At 42.0% G+C, this 6000-nt stretch overlaps 1 protein-coding gene across 1 annotated transcript in view; it reads left to right on the top strand.

Annotated features, from left to right (window-relative positions):
* The first annotated feature begins 5605 nt into the window (after positions 1-5605).
* The window catches only part of LOC148060597 (cysteine-rich motor neuron 1 protein), a 63969-nt gene continuing 63574 nt past the window's right edge, over positions 5606-6000 (top strand). Inside the window, exon 1 of the mRNA XM_087779885.1 lies at positions 5606-5622. The gene's annotated coding sequence lies outside the window, so the exon portion shown is untranslated. The remainder of the gene's footprint in view (positions 5623-6000) is intronic.

Raw genomic sequence — 6000 nt, 5'->3', positions numbered from 1 at the left:
ATGTGAAAGCATCTTTATTTTCAGTTCAGGAAATGTCTAATGTCCTACTGGACATTTAACTTCTCAATTCGCAGCAAGAAAAGTGAAATTTAAAGTCTAGTAGTGAATGTAAGTTGTTGTAAATATGCTGAATTGTTTAAATCCATCTATCAGTTTGAATATTGACGTCTGACGGGAGTTTTTACTTTATAATTAAGATGAAAAATACTTTATTTCAAAATGGTATTTGTCTATCAGAACCTCAAGGCAACACAGAATGTTGGAAAACTGGATGAAATCACTCAGTGGTAGGATATTTGTTGAGAAATATAAGTTAAGATAACATCATTTCTCCTAAAGTGTGGAAAATAACATGTTATAGCAGCATAAGAAAGAAAGACAAACACAAAAATTGAGCTCACGGTGCAGCATTTCGTATTGATCCAACCCACCTGCAGGTAATTGTAGTCTTGGACGGATTAACTGGGGCTTTTTTTGAATCACCTCACATCCAAAATGATCTGCGTCACATCAGCTAAAGATTTCTTCGGAGGGTAAGTCGACACCCCAATGATTTTTCCAAACAGTCAGCCACAACAAACAATCGAATCACGAGGTCCAAGAGGTTAGTCACAACACGGATGATGGACGATCAGCTCCACCATGTTTGACAAAGTAACACACAAAGTAAGCCCCGTAGAAATGTGTAGGGTTTGTTCCGAGTTCAACCCGAAACATATGGGGAGCTATAACTTTTTTTTCGGCACAAAGTGTTTGACCTCTTCCTGTGGTTCTTTTGTTCAAGCGGAGGCTGCAGAGTACCAGGGGATCGCTTATCACTGACACAGGACGCCGGCAGAGGTCGATGGTGCAAGAGGGGAAGTGACTGTGGCACCGACTTGTTTTCATTAGGATCGAGACGCTGTTGTGACACATGACTGTGCACCTCAAAACTTCGCGCTCGATCTCTCTGTGCACGAGACAAACCCGGCGGGGAGTCGCAGACATGGGCGGGCCGACTGTGTTGTACGTGGGTTTGTGGTGGGCGCGACGTGCGACTGGAGCTGATAATGTCACTTTGACGCAGGTGCCTTTTCTGCGTCTGTGGTGTTGACAGAAGAGTCGTACATCTGTGTGGGTTGGTGGTAAAAGTTTTTTTTTTTTTCTTAAGGAGCTGCAGCAGCTGCAAATGTTTTTTTGATAAATAGATGGTTCACCTCAGGTGATGCTTTTGATGACCAAGTCCACGTTTGTGCTTTTAATATTTTCTTTTTATTGTTATAGATTCAATACTTAAGGAATATTTGGGTTTTTTTTTCCATCATATTTTTAATTGTGAGATAATAAATGAATATTGTGTATTTATAAAAAAGATATATATATATATATATATAATAAAAAGGAATTTATTGATTTGTAAATAGAAAAATAAATCATTCAGAAAATGTGTTTTTTAAAGATTGATGATGCAAGTAATCTCATGATTGAGCAATAAAATTATTAAAATAAAAAATAAATAGCTGACTTATTTTTTCAATATCAATCAATTTATTGACACATTTCTTTTGTCACAACTGTTGACCAAAATAACAAATATCATTTAATTTCTTTTACATTTTCTTTACACCTGTTTTTAAGGGGTCTTAAATAAAAAATAAAATAAAACAATGAAAGCTACTAATCTCGCATTGTAGAAGTTAAATTAAATACATGTTTTAGTAAGCTGTCTTTCTACACCCGGCTCCACAATTTGACCTCATAAGGGCCACAAAAATAAATTTAAAGGGCCAAATTTGTCCCTCTTGCCGGACCTAGCTCAAGGCCGCCTGATGTTTTTTCAACCCGGATTCAAACCCTCACGCGTTGAGACTGCAACACACGTTTAAAAACCGAATAAATGAGCGACTTTTTTCACGAACACAAAAGAGGGTTAAAGTCATAAATGTGCATCAGCTCATAAATCATAGTTGAACGTGTTTGTTTTCTGCACAGAGGGGCAAAGGTCAGGGCTGGTCCCCACCCTGCTGACCCGGCGAACCCAGACCACTTCAGGCTTTCGTAGGTCAGAGGTCTCGGGGGGTGGGGGTGGGGGGGGGTCGCTCGCTTTGGCAGAGCGGCCTAATGGTCTGTCGCTGTCGCCGCCTGCCACTGTTTGACAGCGTCATCACAGCGCAGTTGAGAGGGCGGGGGGGCGGATGAATTTGTCAGTGTTCTGCAGCGCGACATAAAGCTGCTGCCTGTTAGCCCGCCATGAAGCCGCGGCTTCTGACGTGAACACTGACATTTTTGTCTCCACAATCGGGGGAAGCATGTAAACAGTGAAAATTAAAAACAAGAGTTGACTCTGGTGGTTACAAGAATGCCAGTGTGTGTGTGTGTGTGTAAGTGTGTGTGTGAGGTCCTATGATTCTCGACAATGGTTCCTCTTCATCTCGTCATGTGCTGCGAGCGTGTGCACGTGTGATTGTGCGAGTCCCTTGCGGTGCAGCTTGGTCACATGAAAATAGTGCTAATGAGTGGCTTCTGTTCACAGCTGGCAGCCCACACACTGATCCAGAGATTAGAAAGTTGCTCAAAAACTGTTGAGGCCTTCAGTCATGTGACGGAGCTCACAGGTTCGTAGTAAGGGATGATTATGGGCCTCGATGAAGGCCAATGCAGAAGTGCAACAACCGGCAGTGGCTGCTTGAGGCTGGCTACAGAAAGACTGGCCAAATAAACAGACTTTTCCAAGGGTTAAAAACGTATTTACAAGTGAGTACTTAACAGTTGCTGTAGCCTCAACTAAAGGGATCAACCATTATTCAGCACGCACTAAGTCTGCATCTTGACCAATGCTGTGTCTCAAATCGCATACTAGCGTACTCAAAGTTAGTATTTTTAGTGCGTAAGTGCGTCTCAATTCTTAGTATGCAAAATTTAGTGTGCCATGCACACTAAATTGGCGTACTAAAATGCCCACAAAACTGAGTATGGTTCGATGGACACTATATACCCTAAACAGCTGCCATCTTAATGACGTTGTAAATGGAAGTTACATCATATATATATGCATATATATTCATATACTTACAGGTTCATTTTTCAGCAGCAGTAGAAGGATGACACGTCTTCGGTGCTGATACCAGCTTAAATATCTCGCGAACATTTGGATTCTCATATTTTTTCTTTATTTCTTTTTCCAAACTTGCAAAACGTGCTGCCAGCAAGTGTCGATAGCGTTCGAATGGCTGTTTGAAATCATCATTAAATAGAAGTAGAAGAAGAAGCTGTCGCGTCATTTCCTGTTAGTGTGTAGCAGCAGTGTTTGATTGAGACATACTATCTGTTGAGAATTTGCGTACTAGTTAGTATGTACACTATCCTGATGTATACTAACTTCTAGTATACCAAGAGAAGTATGCAATTGAAGTCACATCACAAGACTGCCTAAACCAGAAGACTGCATTTTCAAGATGGCGGCGACCTCAGATCAACTAAAAAACTGTTTTCGGTGACAGACATGTCTGAGATACTGCTACCAAAATATATACAGTCAATGGCAGGGGTCACCAACAAAGTATCTGCGGGCACCAAGTGGTCCGCAGACACTAACGAGGTAGCCCTTGGGCCTGTTCAAAAGAATGATTTAACTAACTTTAACTAACAGAACCAACTCACTTGCTAGATTTGTGTTATAAGATATTGGAAAAGTGTGAAACGTATCGCAACCCTCCTGACATGGTGCAATTGAGGTAGCTTGCATTTGCAAAAAGTTTGGTGACCCCTGGTCTATGGTTTGATACAGAAAAGTCTTTGTCTTAACTTCGTCCATCTTGGTCCTGGTCTGGGTCCTGGTCTGAGTCCTGGTCTTAGTCCTGGTCTTAGTCCTGGTCTTGCTCCTGGTCTGGGTCCTGGTCTTAAGCACTCTTGACTTAAAGTCTTGCACGATATAAATATGGGCAAAAGAAAATCATTCTTCTTTTCGTCATACTTGAGAAAAACATAACCACCACAGTAAGTTCGTGTTTTTGGACATCCATCTTAATGCTGTAGACTTCTCCCCAATACAATCTTCACAAAATGTTCAATGTCAAAATCTTTTTTATTTCTTACAAAAAAAACTGTCATGGAGCTCCAGCTGACGTTGCGTAAGGTGTTGTCATTCACGTGTCCAACTTTTCAGCCGGTACTGTTTCTGGGCTCAGTTGTAAAGTTGGTGGTGCGGTGACTCCAGGATTGCATCAGCACTTTTTGAAGATGTGAATGAAATCCATGCTTTTCGATGCACGGTCGGTATCCTTCCCCCGAAGGAGGTGCATAAAAAAAACCTTTTTGTGAATATCTAGCAGACGACTGTTTTCACTGAGGCAGATTGTTCTTTGTCTAGAATTGTTCTTGTCTCTGAGTTCAAAGCGGCAACTGGAGTTCACAAAACCAAAGGCTCCTGCTTACTGAATGTACTAGTCACCCTAAGAAACAAAAGCACTCTAAAGAGGGGTACACGCCAAACGCTTCCCGTTACTGGTTTACATGTAAAAGTAAATGTAGAGGAACGAGAGTTTAGGGAGGCACTAAATGATGCGTTTAAGAGTCCTTGATTCTCTAAGACCCCTGTGTTTGTCTCGGTGGTGTCTTGACCTTTTTAAGTATATATTTTATCGGGTATTGTTTTAATTGTTAAAGCGCTTTGTGACCCTGGTCTAGAAAAGCACTCTACAAATATGACTTACTTACTTGCTCGCGCTAGCCAAAGACGACATGCAGGATATTAAACATGATAGATAAACTCATTATTGCTGGTATCCTAGTGTTTTATAATCCTAAATATCCGTTATATCGGGACAGAAAAGGTGTCGGCGCTGAGAAGTCAGACATTTATATATTGTTTTCCTGGTACATTAGCTCTTACATTGGCTTTTATACTGAATTGTACAATATTTAGCTACAGTGGTGGATCAAAAAAAAGCTTGTGAATACAAAGTACCGCCACAAACAACAAGTGGATGCCACAAGGAAGATCAAAACAAACAAATGAATACTAGGGGCGGCGCGTCTAGACGTAGAACTTTGCACAGTAAGAACATGCTGTTCTGTCGCTAGTCTTTTACATTTCTTCACTATTTCCCAGTTATCAGATCAAACCGTAGACGCCATCAGACAAGGTCTCCAGAAGGAACACTGCCTACTACTTGCTCTGAGCTGAATAGATCTGATCGGAGACCTTTGACTGGTTTTAACCGAGTCCTTCGGCTAATTCGAGTGGCTTCGCGCGTTTCTTGGCAGACTTCACAGGCTTGAGGCGAGCAGCTCAAGAGATCTGATAACTGTGAAGAGCACATGTAGAGCTGCCTCTTCCCGAAAACCAAAACATGCAGCTTGTATCACCCAAGTTCCTAATGAGGTAAAACTGTAGTAGGACTTTTGGAATAAGCGCAGAAACTTTCTTGGACTGCTCCGTGACAATAGGGCAAAAGGCGTGATAACTTTAAAGGCCTGGGCACTGTCGGGCGTCAGACTGAACAGGTGGACCCACCTTTTTTGTCTTTCGACTAGGACGCCGACTCCAGACTGGGGGAGACACACCACCGGGACTTGGGGCGCCGACCACACAGGACTGCCCGACGATGACGGATGTGTCAAGGCCTTAAAAAACATCTCCAGGTATTTAACAAAGGAGTAAAAACATCTTGATTATCCAACTTTAAAGGTTCTTTGCCCGTTGACCAGTCAGTGTCCAGGTGTTTGTAGCCTGCGTGGTTGGCTTGACATTTTTTCTTTTGATGATGGTTTGTGATTTGGCGATGCACTTTCAGTGGTGCCTTACATGGCATCTGACGCCCTGAACTTCGGCATGTTAACCAATCACGGCAGAGTTTCTACATTGATTTGAGAGAGTTGCCTTGATTCCAAATGTCCTTCCTGCTGAGTCAGGGTAGTGAAGTGGCTATCGTACAACCCCACAGCAAAAAATAAGTTGCAAGGTTCAAATCCCCCAATGTTCCACTTCAACATCTGCCAAACCGTTGATAAAACTAAATT

The sequence above is a fragment of the Callionymus lyra genome, chromosome 18, assembly GCF_982586985.1.
Source record: "Callionymus lyra chromosome 18, fCalLyr1.hap1.1, whole genome shotgun sequence".
Lineage (NCBI taxonomy): Eukaryota > Metazoa > Chordata > Actinopteri > Syngnathiformes > Callionymidae > Callionymus > Callionymus lyra.
This window is presented reverse-complemented; position numbering and strand designations above follow the sequence as displayed.